The 24,938-nt window shown below is 36.8% G+C and overlaps 1 protein-coding gene and 1 long non-coding RNA gene across 3 annotated transcripts in view; both read right to left on the bottom strand.

Moving 5' to 3' along the window:
* The window catches only part of UBE2G1 (ubiquitin conjugating enzyme E2 G1), an 88,124-nt gene that overhangs the window by 37,347 nt on the left and 25,839 nt on the right, over positions 1–24,938 (bottom strand). The window lies entirely within an intron of this gene.
* On the bottom strand, positions 22,670–23,491 carry LOC147352262 (uncharacterized). The gene is made up of 2 exons (XR_015148053.1): positions 23,381–23,491; positions 22,670–22,875 (listed from the first exon to the last, which is right to left on the bottom strand). It is a non-coding gene; the product is annotated as an uncharacterized LOC147352262 (long non-coding RNA).

The raw sequence follows: 24,938 nt of genomic DNA, 5'->3' as shown, positions 1-24,938 counted from the left end.
CCTGGCTTATCAATAAGTCAATGGGTTATACTAAAAGGGACTCAAAACTATTTAGAGGTTTTCAGAATTTTCTTCTCTCAGCTTTAGAACCCTTTCAGGAATTCTTTCTGGCAGTAAAAAACATGTTTGTAGTAACACAGATCAATCATATTTATAATAGTATCTGAGTTTTTGGTTTTTTTTTTTAGTCAAATGCAACCAACTTAAATTAAAAATTTATGCCACATAGTACAGAAAATGAGGTATCGTTTTATACCTTAGTCACTCAAGTATGCTACGAACATCAGACAGTTTCTACCCCCTTCATTCATTTATAATACTGCCAAAAACACTTCTGTACTGTCCTGTACATCTGTGGAGGTACTACCTAGAATCCAAGCTCCTGTAAGTTGAATTGTGAGTCAAAGGAACATACATATCATCCATCAAAAGTTCAATTTGTATTTCCAGAAACACTATAGGTATATATTTCTCTACAGCCTTGGATATTATCCTTTTCCTGTTGACAACTCCCTACATGCATTACCTACTTGTATTTTTTGCCCTTTTTTTTTTTTTACATTAAGTGATTCAGCTTTTTTCTTATTGATTTGGGTGAGTTTTATAAGCATTATGGCAGTTATACTGCCATTTTTGTTTTAAAATGTTCTTGTGTTACCTCTTTAAATTCTCATTTAAGAATAAGTTCAAAGAGTGCAAGTTTTTTAAAAAATCAATCTTTTTCATAGCTCTTTGGTTTGTCTTGCTTAGAAAAAAGCCTAACTCCCTCAAGCCCAGACTAAAATAATATTCTCGATAGGTTTTACTTTATGATTTTATCTTTAATTTCAATTCTTGGCCAACTGTTTGACCATGGTTCCTCCTGTGTAAAGTGAGGATAACACTGTCTACACTTCAGAAGGTCTGTCTGAGGAACATATTCACGCACACGGTACACCTGGCACACTGTAAGTCAGCACTCAGAAACTATCCCGGTCCTTTTATAATTCATGTAAACATAAACACATAAATCATCTTCCCCTCCACCTATCCCCAGTATGATAAACCAGTTGTTCCAAGGCATTTTATCAAATAATCCACTTTTCCCCCAAGAGTTAAAGGTCAGTGAAATCTAAATTCACTGCTTCTTTCCACTATGGCACTGAATTCTGACTTTGGTTTCATGTTTGTATATAACAGCATTTCCTTATAAAGTGTTTGACTCACCTTAAAATCTACCAAGAAAAGAAAAGCACCCAAATTGATAGTTCCATTCTTTTATTTGTTATACACATAGATAAATTTCTAAATTGGCTACAGAACACATAGAAAGAAAGCATGCCAATATTAAAAATTAAACTCCCTACATTTCTCCAAATTTTCTATAATACTGATTTTTATGATTTGGAAAGCTTGTTTTAGGTAAAGAGAAAATAAGAGTTTATTGGCAATGAGCCTTTTCTTTAATAAAAGTAAACTTTGCCTACACGTTCACAAAAGTATTTCAAAGTCTCCAGTCATTTGTGAATGGCAGGAGATAAAGAATCTGGCTGCAAGGCAGAAGGCACAAGAGATTCGGGTTTGATCCCTGGGTCAGGAAGATCCCCTAGAGAAGCAAATGGCAATCCAATCTGGTACTCTTGCCTGAGAAATCCCATGGACAGAAAAGCCTGGAGGGGTACAGTCCATGGGGTCACAAAAGAGTCAGACACGACTGAGCGAGCTTATGATAGAAACTTAAAAAACAAAAATTAAATAAAACTCAGATAAAATGACTGAGAGACAGTAAAACAGACTATTTCTAACTGCATGAAGAACACATCCCTAAAACAATACAAGGAACAAGTGGACTTAGTCAGGAAAAAAAAAAACAACAAAAACGGACTTAAACCCAGAAAATGAAAAAGAAAGAAGCACCAAGACTATAAGTAGATGGTCCATCTAGATGGAAAGTTTAAGTAGTTATTAAAGCAATCTAAGGAAAGAGCTGACCTCTAAGGAATAGAAAATGTTTCCTATGCTAACTAATGGTTTGACTTAACTGCATCCCAATGGCTTGCAAAGAATGACAGAAAACAATTTCTTAGAGAAATGAGATGCAGTGACATACGCCATCTGATGAAGGTTAGAAGAATACACTAACTGAACCATGTGGTGTCCCCTTGCCATCTCATTTCCAGGATAAACTCTAAACACAAAGTTACAAGACTGTGTGATATTTAGGGCCAAATGCATCTGATACTTACAACAGTCAAACTCTCATCATTTACTTAAGTAAGAAGCTAATGATTCATTATACAGATCTTATTATATGCTAGCATGCAAAAGTCAAACATTCTCTTGCTGTGTCCTTAATTCTGTCACATTAAAAATAAAAAATCTACATATCGGTGTATTATCAACCTGAATGACTGATAGCTTAATCAAATTTAGTTTTTAATTATGAAAATTCATATCCATCTTGTGCTTACTTGTACTCTAAGAAGAAAATCCTTTCATAGTCTTCCTCATAAATGAAGAACAGGTAAGCACAAGAAGTATGAAGTCCTAACCACTGGACCAGCCCTAACCTGGTTTGTTTTTAAGGGTAAAGGATGGAAGCCAAATTTTTTCAAATGCATTTTCAACATATATTATTAGTGATCCACAATCATGGGACTGTTTCCTCCTTAATGTATTAGAAGACATTGGCATCTATAACCGGGATTGGTCCAGAGTATTTCTGTGTGCTGTCAGATTTTGATATTGGACATAGGCTCAAAATGAATCAGAAAGCTTTACCATTTTTACAATAGCGTAACTAAAATAAAGAGGGATATGTACCAGAATCGGAGAAGGCAGTGGCACCCCACTCCAGTACTCTTGCCTGGAAAATCCCATGGACAGAGGAGCCTGGTAGGCCGCAGTCCATGGGGTCGCTAAGAGTCGGACACGACTGAGCGACTTCACTTTCACTTTTCACTTTCATGCATTGGAGAAGGAAAGGGCAACCCACTCCAGTGTTCTTGCCTGGAGAATCCCAGGGACGGCGGAGCCTGGTGGGCTGCCGTCTATGGGGTCGCACAGAGTCGGACACGACTGAAGCGACTTAGCAGCAGCAGCAGCACATAAGTAGATTTACATTACAGACACAAAAACAGCAATGCACAAAGTAAAAACTGGAATTGTTAACATAAATGTAAGATGTTCTAACTCACAAATGCATATTAAAAAGCGTGATTTCTGATTCTTCTATGTCCTCTAAGTAGGCCCAATCCCTCGCCCCATACCCTTGCCATAGGGGAAAAAAATAAATCTAAGCAGCAGGCTATTCCAGTTCCATTCCAAGCTTTCTTCCAGAAAGGAGAACAACAGGTGGGTTATGTAGAAGCAGCAGTGATAAATTGCTATTAATCCACTTTCTGGTATATCTCACCATCATGCCTTAAACACCTCCTCAAACCTTTACCTAAGATGTGCTCTTTGCAACCCCATGGACTGTAGCCCACCAGGTTCCTCTGTCCATGGGATTTTCCAGACAAGAATACTGGAGCAGGTTGCCATTTCCTACTCCAAGGGATCTTCCCAACCCTGGGATCAAACCCACGTCTCTTGCACCTCCTGCACTGGCAAGCGGATTCTTTACCACTGTGCCACTTAGGAAGCCCCAGATCCTCCTATAAACCCCACCAAATCAGGGATGTAAATTAACCTTCTCATCTGTGCTCCCTAGTATTTTTCTATTAGTGAATTTGCCCCATTTCAGATATGAATTCTGTTTGTCCTTATCACTCAAATGTAATTTCAGAGGTTCAAAGGGAGCCATTTATTTGGGGGAGGGAAGAAACAAAAACTTCTACAAAAAAAGCTAAAGCATATGAACCCTGAGTATAAACCATGTAGTTTTAAATAAGAACCATACTAAACATAGTTAATAATTGTTAAGTATTTATCATTACAGTTTGCCAAAATGACATTTAAATCTAGGCTATCCAACTGGATACACAACCACACTTGACTTTGATTATGTAAAGAGCTTGGTGTTTTGACAAGTAGTGATTAGTGTTCCAACCAGATCAAGTTACTCTGTTTCAAAATAGCTTCAATTCTTATTACATTATGACTCAGCTCTAATAGGCACTGCTTTCTAGCTACATTACTCTTAATCCCATTCCCTCTTAATCCTGGACAAAACAAACTACAAATTTAGTATTTTCAGATTTAGACACTCGAAGATTCCCTACTCTCCCTACACCACCAGGCTCTAGGAAATCCTGTCCTATTGTGTCCCCAGGGCTCCAATTCCCTGCATACACACCCCCAGTGCAGTATTCTTCCTAGTACACCCTGGGAAACACAGTTCTGTTTTCTGACTTCAGCTGACAGAATCACTTGATTGGCCATGCTTTAGTTTAATTGTTTTTAAAACTTTACACAACTATTTCTTCACCGAGGTAGTAGCTACACCTTGCTTTATAACAACCCTTTAAAGCAAACATGTTTTATATTGCATACATCACACACAAAATACACTGTTCTATAGATGTGCCTATACAGTTTAAGAATAAAAAAGACAAACATTAGAAACAGATTGAGAACTTTTAAATTTCAAAAAGAGAGAAACCTATGGACAACTGAATCTTTTCCTCAAACAATCTTAAAGAAGAACAAAGTTCCTGGAGGACTCCTATTTTCTAATTTCAAAACTTATTACAAAGCTGTCATAATCAAAACAGTGCGGTGCTGGCATAAAAACACAAAGAGATCAACAGAATAAAATAAGAGCTCAGGTAAAAAAAACCCTGGCATACATAGTCAAATGATTTTCGCCAAGGGTGTCAAGACCATTCAATGCGGAAAGGGCAGTCTTTCCAACCAATGGTGTTGGGGAAAACTGGATATCCACATGCAGAAAAATGAAACTGGACTCTTTCCACACATCAGATGCAAAAATTAATTCAAAATGAATCACAGACCTAAAGCTAAAACTCTAAAATTCTTAGGAGAAAACACAGAGGGAAATCTTTATGACATTAGATTTGGCAACAAAATTACTTGGATAATAAAACCAAAATGAAAGGGAACACCAACATGTAGTATATACATACACTGGAGTATCAGCCTTAAAAAAAAAGAAATTCTGAAAATATGCTACAATACAGATGAATCTGGAAAAGATCAAGGTGAGACAAGCCAGACACAAAAGGACAGATTATTTGTGATTCTTACAAGGTTTCTGGAGTAGTCAAACTCATAGAGACAGAAAGTAAAATGGTGGTTACTAGGGGCCAGTGGAAGGCCAAGAATGGGTTAAACTATTTAGTGGGTACAGAGTTTTTTCAATTGGAGATGATGAAAAGGTTTTGGAAACAGTGGTGATGGTAACTAAACAGTGTGCATAAACTTAATGCCACTGAACTATACACTTAAAAATGGTTTTAATGATCAATTTTATGTTATGTGCATTTTATCACAACACAAAAAAGTCCAAATATACAAATGAGATCAATGTGGAACACCTCAAATAGAAACAGTCATCCTCTTAACCACTTTGTATGACAGATCCCTATGTACACATTGAGGATATCATTGTTCTTAATCACTCTCACATCTTGGATGTGATCCACACTCAATGAAGGAACCATTAACAACCAATCATGGAACCCAAATTTTCTTAATACAGTATTCAGGAGTCACTCCAGCCAAAAAAACACAAGATGAAAGACATCTGCTATCCTTGCCTTAATATGTGGCCTTTGGAAACCAATCTGCCCTGCTTTGCCTTTGTGTGAACCCCTTCTCCCTTGTTTTCTGTGAAGCTTCTCCTCAATGAAGGGCCATTTCAGTCTGCGTGAGGTTCAAGTAAGCCAAAACCCTCATTCTCACTGTTAACAACATGTATATGAAAAACAACTCCAAATGGATCACAAAACAGACTTCGTAGGTTTGTGAGGGATATCAAATTGCAAGTCATCATTTTTATGGAGTGGGAACTTGAGGCCTAGACTAGAAAAGTAACGGCTAGTCTGGTTCTCCCAACTGAGAACTAGAACAGGAAGATAAACTAGTCTTCATTTAAATAAAAAAAAAAAAAATAGAAATACTTTTCACAAATTATTTAAATAAATATACACATTGCAACTATTTTATGTTCTTCAAAATACTGATATACTGATTTTTTGTTTTGGGGGCAAAGCACTTTAGTACCTTACACATATCAAAAAGCTCTGATGGGCATAATAAATGCCAAGAGAATTAACAAATATTTAGCTAACAAGAGTACAGTAAAGCTAAAGATTGTGATCTGAATTCAATGCCTTGTACCCAGACTACTGGAGAGAGGGGAAGAGGATGGAACAAGATGAAAGGATGCTTCTTTGCTTCCAATTTCATTCCTCTACGTCACTGGCTCCCCGCCCCAACCACCACCTTCTGCTACAGTTATCTGCTTGAGGTAAAGAATCTGAGTCAACTCTGAAACCAGTAATATATTTACTCAAATTTATAAAGGAAATCTAAGCACCTATGTGAAAAACTAGAATTTAACTAAACTTTTCCAAAACATAGTCTAAACAAAAAATTATGTGATTGCCACTGGGTGGGCTGCAAAAGTGAAGGTCGCTCAGTCATGTCCGACTCTTTATGACCTCATGGACTATACAGTCCATGGAATTCTCCATGCCTGAATACTGGAGTGGGTAGCAGTTCCCTTCTCCAGGGGATCTTCCCAACTCAAGGATCAAACCCAGGTCTCCCACAGGGCTCTAGTGCCACATTAAAAATGAAAGTGAAGACACCAGTGTAGTAAAATGAGAAATATTTATATTACTAAGTACAGTAACACATGATTATGAAATATATTAAAAAGGTTGGAAGAAAAAAATACAACAAAACCATAAGTAATAGCTTTTGGGTGAAAAGAGATTGACATTTTCTCTCTTTCTCTCTCCCCAATTAATCCACTGCTCATGAATAGGAATTTCTATAGCTTAAAGAGTCATGAAAATTCAAGGCATTTTTATAACGATTAAGGATTTCAATAATCCCAGAAAATAGGGATTCCTTCAAAAATAGCACTGATCTATCTGCTGTAGTCAATTCATAAACCAAGCTTTCTTTTCCTAATATAACTTTTACTATGAAGTCTGGTCCACTGCCATTTAGGCTTTTTTAAGGGCTTTTTTTTTTTTTTTTAATTTTGTTTTATAAAATGTTACAAAGCTACTTATAAATAGCTTAAAAAGTCAGTAAAGTTCTTTCTGTCTAAAATGAAATTAATTTTTCCCCAAAAAGGACTAAACTATTGCCAGCCTAAGTTCCTAATGGAATTATGCCAAATAGTGACAAATTCCCTGGTAACATTCCATGACTCACTAAAAGAAAGCTTAAGCATTATGCCCTTTGCGGAAAGACTAGTTTAGCCAGATTACCCAAGCACAGAGTTACTAGTACTAATAACATCTCATATATATACTGTCCTTTGATGGACAGATTTAATAATTTAACATTTTATAGCACAAGGCAACTGATCATATTTAGAAGCAGCAACAATTTGAAATCTAAATCATGATAGATTTTTCTCAATACAAGCTGAAGGCCAAGTGTTTCTAATCGATTGTTTTCAAAAGTTTCTCCCCCCAACCCCACCCATTTCAGAGCTATCTTCAAATTTTCCAGTCTTGTCTGATTTTAGGAACAGGAAATATTCTAAGTGTCAAAGAAAACACAAAGAAAGCCTAATTAATTGGACAACTGAAAAAGAGCGCCATAAAAATTTACAAAGGCACTGGTAATTCCCCAGTGGTCCAATGGTCAGGACTCCACACTTTTCACTTCCAGGGCCTGGGTTCAATCCCTGGTTGGGGAACTAAGATCCTGCAAGCCACTCAGTGTGGTCAAAAAAAGAAAGACAAAGAACTACTCTTACAAACCTTTAAAACAAGCCTCTCCTTCTCTCCCACACATACAATTCAAAACTGTCAAGAAGCATTCAATTTTATTGGAAGTTTTTTAAATAAAAATATTCTTTTTACCCAGCAGAATCAAGCCTTTTTTAGAAGTCTCTAATAGTAACAACACAGCAAAAAATGAAATTTTAATACAGTGATAGTGGGACTATTACCTTCTAGGCGACATTTGTTAAGAACCTCAAAAAGACACAAACTTCCAGTTACAAGATAAACTAAGACCTGGGGTGTAACGCACCACACAGCGACTGCAGCTAGCACTGCTGTGTGCTATACTTCTGACAGATGTAAGACAGTAAGCCCTGAAAGTCCTCGTCACAAGCGGAAAAGAAACTGGAGTAACTGTGCAACATGATGAATGCTAACTATTTTACCGTAGTAAGCATTTCACAACATAGTAAGTCATTATGCTATATACCTTAAACGTACACAGCACTGTATATCTATCCTATCCCAACAAAACAGAAAAAAAAAAAAACCCCAAAAACATTTATCTTCTTTGATTCAGCAATGACCACATCTATATATTTATCCTAAGAGAAATAATAAAAAGACTATGTATAAACATTTATTCATAAGGAAAATCCACAGCAGCATTAGCTATAATTTAAATAATTTGTAACACAAAAATAACCTAAAGTCAAAAATTTGGGGAATCCTACGATATTTACATATGAAAGAATGCTAAATATCAATTTTAAATACTTTGAAAAAGTATTTCCCCACACAGGAAAATATTTATAATGTTTTTGAAAAATAAAATATTATTAAGTATATCTCTTAAAAACACATACACTACATGTATTTTAAAAAATGAGGCCAAAAAATTTGACCTAAACCTCTACCTCTAGTTTCCAGCTCAAGGTGCCAGCGTGAGCAAGTGTTTATCCTTTCTCCTTCACTTAACTGAATAAACTTCTCTAAAGAAATTTAAAAATAACTTTTTGTTTAGTTTTATAGTAAAAAATATACTTTTTAAAGATATTTTAAAAATACCTAGGTGGATTGCCCATGGTTCTGAAAAGATGGAGAACGGATGGAGGAATGTGAACTGATTAGGCACAGTGGAGGGAGACGAGCAGAATACTCACAGAGGGGGAGCAGCAGCCGAGGAAGGCTAATCTTCTGGGCAGAACCCCAGAGAGGCGCCAGTTCTGTGACCGTCGTACGAGGAAGGTCAGTAGTGAGAAGTGGGACTGAAAACATCTGTCATAGCAAGAAGTCAACAGAGAATGTCTAAAGTTGATAAACCAAAAAATAAACACTATAAGCATATTATTTAGAACATGGAGTTAAGCCCCAGGAAATCTGAACCAGAAAAGTTTCTTTCAAAGTAGTTGCCTCTGGGGGAGTGGGGCTCTTCATTATTAGGCCTTTTGTATCACTGATATTTGATTACTTGATTTTTTAAGCTAAGTGTTGATAGAGTACTGATTTTATGTTTTCATCCTTTTCCATTTTATACTTTGTTCATTTTCCTTTAATATGCAACACCCTACTTCTACTTCCTTCCCACCAAGGCAGAGGCTGTGTCTCATTTAGCAGTGTTTTTCAGCTATAAGTTACACAGTCATGAAACGGATCTAGTGGGACATAAATAACATTTCTTTCTCCTTATAAAAAGGGAAAATAAAATAGGGATATCATTGATGACGTTTTCAGTTCAGTTATAAATGTTTACTTAAGAGCGTTTACCAGGGCACTGTGAGGCGTCTCCTTCGTCTATTCTCAACCCAGCATCCAGAGGGTCCTGTTGAACTGTGAATTCTGATCATGTCACAACTCCAACGGCTTTGAGTTCTGGGTCAGGCTAATGAACAGCCTGCATAACGGCCTAAAAGGTCCTTTAGAATTATCCAACTTTCTACGTTCATTTGGCTAACTGCTCTCCTTGTCTTCCTCGACATTCAAGTCTATCTCCACTTCAAGGCCTTTGTGTTTGCTGTAGCCTCTGGACAATTCCCATCCTCAGCTAATTCAATTACTCAAACGTCATCTAATTTAAATCATAATCCCCACACTCTTATGCTGGATTCCCTATTTTACCCCCTTATTCCTTATTATATTATTATCCCCTTTTATTCTTCATACTTCCTACTTTATTCCATTTTACTTCTCCCAGAGCATACAACTTTCTCTTAAATTTATCTCTCCCATTTCCATGAGAATGCATGCTCTAAAAGAACATGGATTCTTATCTGTTTACTGCTGTAGTCCAGCATCTGTTACAGTTCCTGACATGTAGCAGTTCCTGACATGTAGCAGATCCTCTGTAAATTTGAATGAATAGATTAGTTAAAACATATGTATCATTTTATGAAGATACCACACTATTGGCAATCAAGCACAACAGTCTGGAACCTTTAAGATGTTTTGATAATTTCAATTATAAGGATAAGCTATGATTTAGACTCTGAAGTGGAGAAGGCAATGGCACCCCACTCCAGTACTCTTGCCTGGAAAATCCCATGGGTGGAGGAGCCTGGTAGGCTGCAGTCCATGGGGTGGCTAAGAGTCGGACACGACTGAGCGACTTCACTTTCACTTTTCCCTTTCATGCATTGGAGAAGGAAATGGCAACCCACTCCAATATTCTTGCCTGGAGAATCCCAGGGACGGGGGAGCCTGGTGGGCTGCCGTCTATGGGGTCGCACAGAGTCGGACACGACTGAAGCGACTTAGCAGCAGCAGCAGACTCTGAAGTAGTACAGTCATTCACAATACTGAGTATGTTGCTAGCATACCGAGTCATACTGACTGTGCAAGTCCACTGAAATAATTAAAATAACCTTTGTTAACATCAACAGTAACAATGAAAATGCTGGTATCTCAGCTGCAATTTTTTTTAAAAAGGGGTGGGGGGAGAACCTACTCTAAACAACAGACACTTGAAAGTGAACAAGTCTTGTACATTTTCTTAATAAGTCACAGTGACTCATGCTCGAGTAATCACAATTTGCACATATTCCCAATTTTCACTGTTTCCTTCAACCCCAAATGGAGATCAAGGGGCACACTGTTGATCACCTTCACTTCTTCAGAATAAAACAAAGAGCAAGTTAGCATTCCCGAAACATTCACGCAGCAGGTCTTCACTGTGGCACATGCAGACGACAGAGCCTGTCAGTCATGATCTCCTTCTTCAGTGAATCTTTTTCTAGTCTACATTACAACTCACTGACGGAAGAAAAACATCTTCAACAGATTTTCAATGATTAATAAGAAAAATCCTCGAACACTTTTCCCTCACACACACAAAAGCACACATGGTAAAACAGATTTCTACTGAGCACAAAAGAAGCTTATCCAACCCCAAAAAGAAACGTCTTTGAGCCTGCAAATGAAATGCTTTTTCCATATTTCATGCCATTAATAAAGCTCATTTAACAGCATGTCTTGATAAAACAATTTCACTAATCACTTGTTTTTTGTGTTGAGAATAAATTTTGATGTTAGCCGCTTTGCAACTGGTTTTACCCATCCATCTTCTCAAAAAACAATGTGGTTTTACTTACTTTTACCACAAGAAGTAAAGGCTTTTTTAAAGAGGGAAATAAACGAGACAAGTTGCAAGGGTAGCTCACAGACATAAATAAATAAAACTGAATCAAGTACACAAGCCACTGGCACAATGAAAACTCCGTCGTATAAAGGAAGTAGCAGACCTGATATTGATAAAAACAAATTTATGAAATGAAAGATAATCTCAAGAAAATTTCCTAGAACACAGCAGAAGAGAACAAAGGAAGCATTTAGAAAAATAATACAAAAGACAGGAAATGAAGGTGCACAATGATAAAACTGATGTCCTTTGAGGAAAGAAAAATAAAAATGAAAGCATATTACAAAATATATATGAAAATATTCCTGAGTCACAGATTGAAATGGCTTACCATGTAACAGGAAAATGTAATAGAGAATCACACCAAGACCGAGATATATCCTGATGAAGTTACTGAACTTCAAGGATAAAGAAAGAATTCTACCAATACCCAGACAGAAGTAGGTCACCTACAAAGGGAAAAAAAAAGTCAGGCTGGCCCCAGACTTCTCTAGAGTAATCCGAGATGCCAGAAGATAATGGAGTAATGTCTACTGGGTATTAAGGGGAAGGTAACATAGCTCAAAAATTCTATAACCAGCCAAAATATAACTCCATTTGTGAAAGCCACCAACATTTTTAAACATACAAGAATCCTGAGAATAGAGCATTTAAACAACCATTCCTCAAACAGAAAAAGCTATTTGATAAACATAATAAATTTAAGTATATTAAAGCTACAGCTTTATAATAGCCACAGAACTATAAACTACCATATTTCATCTAGCCTAAGATGTACTTTATTTTTTCACATTTTAGAATATCTGAAATCCGCATGCATATTACAATCAATGTCATGTCACAGTTTCTTTGACAGAGTTTAACCATGTTAATGGTTGTCTAAATAAGGCATCCTACAATCAACAGTACCTCAGACATAATAAAATACAGTATATAACTGCCAAAATGAGAGAGAGGAAAGAAAAGAAGCCATGTAGTTTAAGGAAGAAAAAAGAAAACTAAACAAAAAGATAGGCAATGAACAATATTAAAGAAGCAAAACCAAACATAGAACAATTAAAGTAAATGATTAAAAGCATCTCAGATTGGGTCTTAAAAAACAAACCTTTCTTTATCCAACTACATGAAGTCTACATGAGACAAATCTAAAACAAGAACTTGGAGAGGTTAATATTAAAAGGTTAGACAGAAGTATAACAGACAAGTATAAACACTCATCAACTGGATTCAAAGTAGAACATTAAGGTAGCAAAAATGGTCATTTTTCAGAATGCTCAAGATTACAATCTATAAAGAAGATATAAAACTATATACACCAAACCTTCTCTCTCTCATTCCCAACATCATATACACATATACATGGATATATAGTAGAAGGCAATCACCATTTCAGTTCTTAAAAATCAAACAGATTAAATAGGTGAACATATGATGTGATCAAATTCCTATGTAACAGTTTATAAAAACTGATCATCTAACTAGACCATAACATGTAAAAATTTACAAAGGTAGAAACAATAGAGACCATGAAATCTGAAAATGAAACAAATTGTCAAGTCTCTTCCACTAAGGGGAAGAGACTTGACCATTTATGTACTGTCTCTCCCTAAACTACTCCATTCAAAGATGGATATTAAAATTAATACAGATTATCTAATAACAATTATAAAAACTACCTATATTAAAAAAAAACCTTTGATACACAAAGCTATACTCAAGAGGAAGATCCACAGACTAAATAAATCCTATCAACCGATGAAGAATTAAAATTAAATAATAAGCATTCAAGGTTAGAAAGTAAATAGAACTAAAAAAAAAAAGAACAGAGAGAAGGAAAGGAGGAGGGTAACTAGGAGTTTGGGAGTTAGTAGATGAAACCAGTTTCGTATAGAATGTATGAATAACAGGATGCTATTGTATAGAACCGTAGTGGCTCAGTGATAAAGAATCTGCTTGCAGTGCAGGAGACCTGGGTTCGATCTCTGGGTGGGGAAGATCCCCTGGGGAAGGGAATGGCAACCCACTTCAGTATTCTTGCCTGGGAAATCCCATGGAGCCTGGTGGGCTACACCCCATGGGGTTGCAAAGAGTGGGACACGACTGCCATTATGGGATAAATCATAATGGAAAAGAACATAAACAAAAATGTCTGTGTGTGTGTATAACTGAGTCACTTTGCTGTACAGCAGAAAGTACTGTATATCAATTATACTTCAATTTTAAAAAGCAGAAGTAATTAAAGAAATTTATAAGTTACTCAATTAGAAAACAGAAGCTAGTAAGTTTAACTCTAAAACCTAGGAACTGCATTTTGAAGGGAAGAAAAATTCCAAACAAACCATTAGCTAGACTAAAAAAACAAATACATAAAATTAAAACTGAAAAAGGAATAAAATGATAGAGGAAACCAAAAGAAGCTTCCAGTAAATTTTTAAGTTACTAAATGTTAAAATGTAGATAAAATAAATGGTTTTCTTGGAAAATACAAATTGTCAATTGGAATCAAGTAGAATTAGAAAGTAAATACCTCAATAACCTTCAAAGAACTGAGTAAGTTATCTCTCCAACCATTCTACCAGTACTAGACATGTTCACTGTAAAAATGTGAAAGGTAATTCCTTTATTAAAGTATATCCAGAAACTCTGGGAGTTGGTGATGGACAGGGAGGCCTGGAGTGCTGCAGTCCATGGGGTCACAAAGAGTCAGACACGACTGAACGACTGAACTGAACTGATTCAGAAACGAAAGTTTTCTACATTTCATGGAACCAATTGTGCACAGACAGCACAAAGGATACTCTGACAAAAATCCTGAACAGCAAACACTAACAGTATTTACTATATCCTAAACACTGGTCTCTGATGGGCAATTACATAAATCAACTCATTTACTCTCAAAGCAATCTGATGAGCTGGAGAACCAAATATTTAACAGCAGGTCCAGAACAGTCACTAACCCATCAGAAGCATGCCAGACCTTGGCTATGTAGGAATCCTCCTAGAGCCCCTCTTTTTTGCCACACAGTACCCTGTTAGTTGGCCAGATCACAGGCAGAAGGGTAACAGCCACGGAAGGGACCAAGTAGTTTAAACACCTGTGCATCCATCACATTAGTACTAGTGCCTACTGAGTGATTATCATTACCTGCCTATGAGCTGAGAAGTATTTGTTATCTCCACTTTACAGCTGAGGAAACAGACCCAGATTAGTTAGATAAAAGAGAGGCTAGGGCACGTAACTTGTATGCTATACAGCCTTTCTAAAATAAAATACTAGTAAATACAAGAAGCAACAGTTAGAACCCTATATGGAACAACTGATTGGTTCAAGATTGAGAAAAGATTGTAATAGGGCTGTCAGCTGTTACTCAGTTTAACCTATATGCTGAGCACATCATGAGAAATACTGGGCTGGGTTAAGTTACAAGCTGAAATCAAGATAGGTGGGAGAAACATCTACAACTTCAGATATGCAGATGATACACTCGAATGGCAGAAAGCAAAGAGGAACTAGAGGGCCTTTTGATGAGGGTGATGAGTAGAGATAAAGAACTGGCTTAAGACTAAATATTAAAAAACTAAGATCATGGCATCCACCCCCTTCCCCATTACTGCATGGCAAACAGAAAGGGAAGAAAAGGTGGAAGTAGTGACAGATTTCCTCATCTTGGGCTCCAAAATCACTGCGGATGGTGACTGCAGCCACAAAGTCAGGAGACAACTGCCTCTTGGCAGGAAAGCTTTGACAAACCTAGACAGTGTTGAAAAGCAGAAACAGTACTCTGCCGACGAAGGTCCGTATAGTCAAGGCTACGGTCTTCCCAGTGGTCACGTCTCCCAGTGGTTTTGAGACCTGGACCATAAAAAAGTCAGAGCACCAAAGAACTGATGCCTTCCAACTGTGGTGCTGGAGAAGGCTCCTGAAAGTCTCTTGGACAGCAAGGAGATCAAACCAGTCAATCTTAAAGGAGATCAACCCTGAATATTCACTAGAAGACTGATGATGAAGCTGAAGTTCCAGTATTTTGGTCATCTGATGCAAACAGACGACTCACTGGAAAAGTCCCCAACACTGGGAAAGACTGAGGGCAGAAGGAGAAGAGGGCATCAGAGGATGAGATGGCTGGATGGCATCACTGATGCAATGAACATGAACTTAGGCAAACTCTGGGAGATAACCAGGGACAGAATGTGCTGCAGTCCATGGGGTCACAAAGAGTCAGACACAACTGGGTGACAAAACAACAGAACAAATACAATCCAACAATGAACTTAAAGGGTGTGTCACTCTTCCACAAATACAACAGAGGCTCAATCTTTTGAGCTAACATCACATTGAGATCAAGTGAGAAAGGGCATTCATTTTTATTGTTGACATTTTTTCATAAAATGACAATACAGAGAGTTCCCTGGCAGTCCACCGGTGAAGACTTGGTGCTTCCACTGCAAAGGGTGCAAGTTCAATCCCTGGTCAAGGAACTAAGATCCTGCATGCCTCAAGGCAAGGCCAAAAAAGTTTTACAAATAAAAGAAATGCAGCTATTTTTTAAAAAGTGCAATATACACTCCCAATTAAAAGGAAAGAGAATCCCAATAAAATAGAGGTGGATATAGTACCAATATTTTGAAGAAAGACATACCATATAATACACATGAAGTTGTATATTATGATAAAGATTTTACATACACACATAATACATTAAGCCTGTAAGGCAAAAATTAGAAGTAGTCTCACTGAAGTCTAGTAACAAAACAAGGATGCTTGCCATGACAGCTATTATGAAAGTAATTGAAGATGAGTAATAATAAAATTCATTAAAAAAAAAATCACTCATTTTTTTTGAGGAAAGAAAAATAAAAATGAAAGCATATAACATTTATATTTTTAAAAAGCTATTATTAATAAATAATAGTAAAACATTTAGCAAAGTTTTAGAAAAATTAAGCAATGTATTCAGGTTCAAAAACATATTTAAAGAGGAGATTTGAATATGATTATTGTATAGCTAGGAAAACTAACAAAACCAAATGAAAAACTAAACAAAGAGGGCAATTACAAAATTAAATACATAACAGCTTTCTTATACATGTATAAATATAAACTAATTTTAAAAAGTGGAAAAATAATCCTGTACCCATAAGCAACTCAAGTCTAACAGAAAAATGTTGAGCTAGTCTTAAAAATAAATAAAATGCCCACTGAAAGCTGGGATTACATGGGAAGCCAGATTTTTGTTCTTGTCCAACCACCCTTAATCAATCTATAAATTCAATGCAATGCACTCAATCAAAACTGCAAAGTACTGAAGGGCAGGATGAGGGACAGTGGTGAGTAAAACCTGACAAAATGACTCTAGAGCAAAGAGATGCCAGTGTTTTTTCACTTAATATCAAAATACCAGCATTAATATTTGCATTTTAAACTGTTCAGAACTTTTAACAAGTTTGTAGAATTTGTAAAAATAATCATCTCAATGCAAAAGTGTTAACTGTGAAATATCAAGAAAATGTACTTTCACTAAAATATATGTTAAATATACAACTATTATTAACTGATAAAATTAATATAAGCTATTGAAAACTAAAACACTAAAATTTTACTTAAAATACATACAAAAAGAAAAATATTTTTAAGTTTGAGCTAAAAAAATACAGCTATAAAATCATCTGAATTGTAGAAAAATTTTTCTAGCTGCTAAAACTATTCTAACTGCAATTCTGAATAATCCCATCTCTTATTCAGAAAGGCTGAGCTGCAGTCTTGTGTCAGAGTGAGCCTGCTACAGTAAGAGTCAGATCATTTCTCTCCCCTGCTGAAAACCCTTCTCAGCTCTCCACCTCACTTAGAGCAGAGGCCCATGTCCTTATAATAGCCCACATCCTCCCCTTTAGCTGTCTGACTGCATCTCCTACTTTTCTTCCCACTGTTCACCTTACTCTTCCAACATCAACAAGTCTATCATCCCATTAACATAAGTTTCAGAAAGAGATAACATAGAAAACACAAAGGAGGCTCATTTGTTTTTAAGAAATCTAAGAAATACTATTCCAAGAAAATTTGACTTTTTCTGTCTTGTTGCAATTTTTAACAAAACTAATTTTAATTTTAAAAACTAAGAACATAAATTGGCCACAGTATTTTTCTCACTGCTTACAGTTTTTTTCTTCACTTCTATATTCCTATGCTTTTCAAGCATACTCTTTCATAATTAAAAAAAGTAACTTCTTTAAATGGTTACCATAGCTTTCTGCTTCACCCTCTCAACCCTCTTCCACTTCCTACCCACCTCACCCACAAACTTCCAAAGGATTCAGTGGTGGATTAAAAGAAAGAAGAACGGGGAAAAAACTGCTCTGAGACATTTACTTGGATTTAATTTTAACCTGAACTATTTATAGGACTACTCTTTCCTATCTAATACACTACCAACTCTTTCCTATCATTATTATATGTTCTGTTACCTAAAATATTCTCATCAACATTTCTATCTTCCATTTTCAAGAGCCATTACCCAATGCTACTTCCTCCATGAACTCTTTTTAACTGAAGGTACCCTCTTCCTCTTATAAAAACCTAGAGCACAATAACTTTTTCTTATGGTATATTACTTCCTTGATATGGTTTTATTGACTACAAGGTCCATGTCTAAATATTTATTTTATATCTTAGAATACTGTCCAATGTTGAACATTCAGTTAGCAAATGATGGATGCTCAAAGCATATTTTTGTTTTTATACTTTATAATTTTATAAATACAAAAATAATTTAGGTACAAAGGTGTTTCAAACAGTAAATTTTAAATTCTTACCAATTACTGGCTCTTGATTTAAATCTTTAACTTCCTTTAACTTCCTCTCTTTGCCAGATCAGTTAAAAGCCTTCTAAAAGTTTTTACATTCTAGGTCTTGTCTTTCCCAATCTATGTATCGTAGCTCTATTACTTGTTACACAACAATCTGGTCAGAATCTGGGGTTCTATATGCCAAGATCTGTTTCTCCATCACAGAAACCCTGCCTCTAAAAAGCAGCTCTGGGTTCACTGATCAGACTTCCTTATCTCCTTTTTTAACCTTTCACCCCCATATCACTCTAAAATGATACTGATGTACTTGTCTGTTTTAAGCATACTCCGTCTCATTTTCAAAATATTAACATAATTAAAGCCAGGTGAGAGTCTGAGTAGATTTCCCAAGCATCTCCAGGATCCAGTTCTCCCTCTAATATTCCTAGATTATCTGCCCCAGCTTTACGATCAGTCCTAAAATTGTGATTACAATTTATATAAATATATATTATTTCTCTGTAACTTCTAACCAAAATATAAAAAGGATTTTTCTATTTGACAGTTTTGATAAAGGGACTTTTACCCACATATTAAAGAAAGCGTACCACTTTCAAAACTGTAACATAAAATTACAATGTTTCTGATTAGAACTATGAAAATTCTGTCTTTCTGGGATGTGCTTTAAATTAATATTCTGTGTGAGTAGCACCTCTAGTGGCCAGCATCTTTGCAAAGAAACGACAGCATAACCAGAAATTATTGAACTGATCCATCTAGCTCAAATGAACAGCCAGAATTTTCGGAATTAGGGTTTGCACCTAACCCCAACACTTAGGTGTTTATAACTTCCCTAAGTTAGGGTTTGGAACTTCCCTAAGTTAGGGTTTGGAACCCTAAGCACCCTAAAGGTGCTGCCCAGTTTGGAAGCCTTAGCTAGGAGCATGGGCAGCCAGCTCATCAGAGTAACACAAGAGAAGGTGGAGTAATGAGTCCATGGGAAGATATTCAGGAAGAGGGTGGATTTGTACACAATGTGGAAAATTTTAGTACTTATCTCATAGGATAAGTACTAACCCCAACCCAACTTCCAGAATTAGGGTTTGCACCTAACCCCAACATCTTTGCCCCTAAATTATTTTTGTATTTATAAAATTATAAAGTATAAAAACATAAAATTATGTTTTGAGCATCCATCATTTGCTAACTGAATGTTCAACACTGGACAACAATATTCTAAGATATAAAATAAATATTTAGAGATGGACCCTATAGACATGGTCCCTCTTAAACACAAGAGATTTAAATTAACTGGTCAAGTAAATAACCCTGTGACTTTATAAACAAATACTACAACCTTAACAATTTCACACACTAGTTTACAGTTACCTGTACAAGTGATGATACTAGTCAACAATTATCAAGTACTTTGCTATGTTCTATAATCATCCCTTTACAAGTATTAACCTACTGAATACTCACAAAAATCCTATGAGATAAGTACTAAAATTTTCCACATTGTATACAAACCCACCCTCTTCCCGGAATATCTTCCCATGGACTCATTACTCCACCGTCTCTGGTGTTAACTCTGATGAGCTAGCTGCTCATCCTCCTAGCTAAGGCTTCCAAACTGGGCAGTAATTAGATCCCATCTAATTTCCCCCACTCAGACATTGCTGAAGAAATTCCTAACCTCTCCTGTGTCATCAGTTCTTCCCTCTACTGAATTCAATCCCATCAACATACATGCAATCATTTCCAAGCTTTACAAACACACAAAAAAAGCCCACGCTTGCTCCAGTTACTGTCCCATTTCTCTGCTCCCCCAGTTTAGGAACACAACTTTTAGGCGTTATCTGCACTCCTGGTCTCCAGTTCCTCCCCTTCTGTTCACTCAAGTTCACACCCGTTTGGCTTTTGCCCCACCACTGGCACTGAAACTGTCCTTTGCAAAGTCTCCACTCACCTCTACTAGTCATTTATCAAGCCTTGTCTCACTTGATCTCCTACTTGACACAGCTGATCTTCCTCCTTCCTAAAATGTCTTAACTTGGCTTATAAGGCCACCATATTTTGGTTTTCCACTTACCTCCCTGACCACTCTCCCTCACTCTCCTTCCCTAGTTTCTGATAATTTCTCTGACTTTTTAGTGCTGGTGTGCCCCAAAACTTGGTCCTTAATCCCCTTCTCTTACTGACCCTATCCAAGTTTCATGGTTTGTACACAATCTATACACCAACAGTTCCCCAGTTTATGTCTCTAAGCCATACACTTCACTGAAAGTGAAAGTCGCTCAGTTGTGTCTGACTCTTTGCGACCCCATGGATTATACAGTCCATGGAATTCTCCAGGCCAGAATACTAGAGCGGGTAACCTTTCCCTTCTCCAAGGGATCTTCCCAACCCTGGGATTGAACCCAGGTCTCCTGCATTGCAGGAAGATTCTTTACCAGCTGAGCCACACTCTTCACTGAATTCCTGATCATATATGATAAACTGATCATATATGATGTCTATATGGCTTCTTTCAGTTCAGTTCACTTCAGTCGCTCAGTCGTGTCCAACTCTTTGCGACCCCATGAATTGCAGCACGCCCGGCCTCCCTGTCCATCACCAACTCCTGGAGTTCACCCAGACTCACGTCCGTGGAGTCAGTGATGCCATCCAGCCATCTCATCCTCTGTCTTCCCCTTCTCCTCCTGCCCCCAATCCCTCCCAGCATCAGAGTCTTTTCCAATGAGTCAACTCTTCGCATGAGGTAGCCAAAGTACTGGAGTTTCAGCTTTAACATCATTCCCTCCAAAGAACACCCAGGACTGATCTCCTTTAGAATGCACTGGTTGGAGCTCCTTGCAGTCCCAGGGACTCTCAAGAGTCTTCTCCAACACCACAGTTCAAAAGCATCAGTTCTTCGGCACTCAGCTTTCTTCACAGTCCAACTCTCACATCCACACATGACTACTGGAAAAACCACAGCCTTGCCTAGACAAACCTCTGTTGGCAAAGTAATGTCTCTGCTTTTGAATATGCTATCTAGGTTGGCCATAAGTTTCCTTCCAAGGGGTAAGCGTCTTTTAATTTCATGGCTGCAGTCACCATCTAAAGTGATTTAATGTCAAATTGCGCTTGTGCTGACTCTTTGTGATCCCACAGACTGTAGTCTGCCAGGCTCCTCTGTTCATGGGATTCTCCAGGGAAGAATAACTGGAGTGGGTTGCCATGCCCTCCTCCAGGGGATCTTCCCAACCCAGGGGTGGAACCTGAGTCTCTTTTGGCTCCTGCACTGACAGACAGATTCTTTTACCACTGAGCCACCTTGGAAACCAATCTTGTCAAATGAAATCTAAACCTTCCAAATCAGCTAAGAAAACACAAACAAATAAAAAGCAATGAAGAAAACAATCCAGCACAGTCAAGAATGGACAAAAAAGAGATGAAAAGAGACACAGAGTAGAGAGGGAGGAGCAAGAAAGATCATATGGGCAGAAAGGAAAAGAAGGTGGGAAAATAAATTCAAATATATTAAGTTATTACTATAAATTTAAATGGTTTAAACTTAATTCTAAAATACAAACTCATTAAATTTTTAAAATTAGACATTCTACATTCCAGTTATATGCCGAAAATGACACGAAAGATGGTACGTAAATATGCAAACAATTTAAATATTCATCAATATAAAGATGTCAATTGTCACTCATATGCAGAAATACTCTACAGTAGTTAAATAAGGTCTATAAGTATTAAGATAGACTAAAAGTTATATTAAATAAAAAAGCGACTTGTAAAAGATACTGATAAATTAAAATATATAGTGTAAACTATATGATATTTGTAGTATCTTAAAACTCACAAAATACTAAGTAAAATTTTATTTATACATGCATATAAATTTATAAACACACAGATACATATTAGCTTCAAAAATGATTAGCTCAAGAGGAGAAGAGAAAGTAGAGAATGGAACTGAGGAGTGATTTTTGTAAATTACTACAAATTTTACTTAAAAATATCAGAAGCAAATACAACAAAATGTTATTATTTGCTATTTTAGAATGTGGGTACATTACTGTTTGCCACAGCAGTTTTCTGGTATACTCAAAATAATTCATAATTTTAAAATAGGAAAGGAGAAATAGGTAAGTAAACATGTTATTAGATAAACAAATACCTATTTTTGAAAATCAGCAGGGAAATAAACCACCTTAATACGATATAATAATGAAAATATCAATATATATGGCAAATAGTGAGTTATTGAACACTTACTAGGAAAACTAATTGTAACAAAAATATTGTCACATGTTTGTCACATTAGTTTCAGATGTATTAGAAAAGTTAAATGCAAAATAGGATTTAAAAAATAAGCAAATAATTTTTTTAAATTTTCTGGGTCAAAAATACAGCAACTTTCAGTCAATATAAGTCATCTTACTCCCCTAAACCTAACTTACTTTTGCACTTCAGGCAGACCAGCAGCTTAACCCTCAAGAACCATTCAGGGAAACGAAAGCACGTGCTGCTCATACCTTCTATGAAAGGTGAACCTGGTTTAAAATTGGGGTACAAACTAGTACAGATTTTATGATGGGCTGAGGTTCCCTGAAGGAAAGATAAAGGAACCCCAATCAAAATCGGTACATTCAGAACTGAGCCCCTTGTAATCCCTCCATCTTGTCCTGCAGTCTTTTCCACTGCAGTTAATAACAACTCCATTCTTTCAGCTGCTAGGCTAAAAACTGAAGTCATCCTGGATACTTTCTCTCTCTCTCTCTCTCTCCCCCTCTCTCTCACACACACACACACACACCCCCCACTTCACCTAAAATCTAGCTCATCATAAATCCTGACCACTCTATTTAGCAAATACATCCCCAAACTCAACAATTTATCATCTCCATTGCCACCATCCTGGTCCAAGGGAATGTCCTATCTCTTCTGATTTACTGCTCAAGTCTCATGACTTTCTGTCCTTGTCTCCCTGCGGTCTATATAGTAAGCATCACAAGTCAAGTGTGATCCTGTTAAAATGTATATCCAATCATGTAAACTCTTATGCTGAAAACCTTGTAATGGTCTGTCTCAGCATAAAACCCAAAGTCCTTACCTATAAAGACCGCATCTTGCTGTCTACTGACAAACCAGGCCCCTCCTCCCACCTCAGAGCCTCTCTGCCTGGGAAGCCTGGCCTCCAAGACACCAGTGCTCCACCCTCAACTTTCCATCTTCTTTCCCCACTTTATTTCCTCTTCAGGGTACTTATTATTTAACACACCACATTTTAACTTAATTATCCAGTTGATTACCTGTCTTCCCATACTAAATGTTAAACTCTGTGCCAGCAAGATTTTTATGTTCTGTTCTTTAAAGTACTATAATGCTTACAAAAGCAAGCACTCAAATATTTGCTAAATGACTATAGAATTAAATTTAGACATTAAATTTGATATGTCAGCACTTTGAGCTGAACGTGCTATGTGAGATAGCTTTCACATGATTCAACCACTTAAAAGTGATAAAACTTTAAAACAAGGCCAAGTCCTCTTTTCCTATATAAGAGAGTAGATTTCACTATACTCTTCTTCAACCTTTTTTTCAAGAAGGGGAAAAAGCACATATTACTGGTAAATTTCTTTCATTTCAACAGATATAAACTTTAGAGACTAAAGCTCTAGGGATGTCTCTGGAAAAAAATAGCAATGACTATCAGCCAAAAGAAAAAACTGAGGCAAACAAATATGCCGGTGCTCCTGCTGGTTTCTAAAACAGTACTACGTCCTTCATTTACTGAAGGCAGAGCCAAGGTTATCCTTGATAGTAAAGCATGTTAACGAGGAATAAACAGTAGTCAAAGAGTACCTAGTTATTGCTATTAACACTGAGCACACAACAACACAGTCTGTACTTCAAATAATCTCCAAACAAGAAGCCCAATCAATAACCAAACAGCTTTCACTGCCAGGGCCGGAGTTCGATCCCTGGTGGGGAAACTAAGGATCCCACAAGCTGTGCAGCATGCTCCCCCCAGATCTTTTCAAACCAAGCCCCAAGCAGATTCAATGTCTTGAAAACATATAAATGTTGCCCAATTTGAATTTTAACAGTACCACTTCACTTTCAGTTTATAATGAAAATGAAGATTAAATTTGATTTGCAAGACTTCTTTCAAATTCAATAACACTGGAGTGGGTTGCCATTTCCTTCTCCAATGCATGAAAGTGAAAAGTGAAAGTGAAGTCACTCAGTTGTCTCCGACTCCTAGTGACCCCATGGACTGCAGCCTACCAGGCTCCTCCGTCCATGGGATTTTCCAGGCAAGAGTACTGGAGTGGGTTGCTTCTTACCTGGAGAATCCCAGGGACAGGAGCCTGGTGGGCTGCCGTCTCTGGGGTCGCAAAGAGTCGGAGACGACTGAAGTGACTTAGCAGTAGCAGTAGCACTGGCTTATTTCCAACAGTGTAAATATTTCATATGTATTACTTTCATTGATCACTTTAAAAAAGTTTAAAAACTAAACATAAAGAAAGTTAAAAAAAGAAAATAAAGCTTCAATAATACTATAAAAAATTACTTCTAGAAATTACTTATCAGGCATAAAGCTAGCCATTGAATTTATTATTCAGTTATCTTTATTCACAGTACCAAGAGACATACAGTACAGAATT

The sequence above is a fragment of the Bos grunniens genome, chromosome 19 (assembly GCF_055505025.1).
Source record: "Bos grunniens cultivar Pamir isolate PY7600 chromosome 19, Bosgru_T2T1.0, whole genome shotgun sequence".
NCBI lineage: Eukaryota > Metazoa > Chordata > Mammalia > Artiodactyla > Bovidae > Bos > Bos grunniens.
Note: the sequence above shows the minus strand (reverse complement) of the source record. Positions and strands in the feature narration are given on the sequence as shown.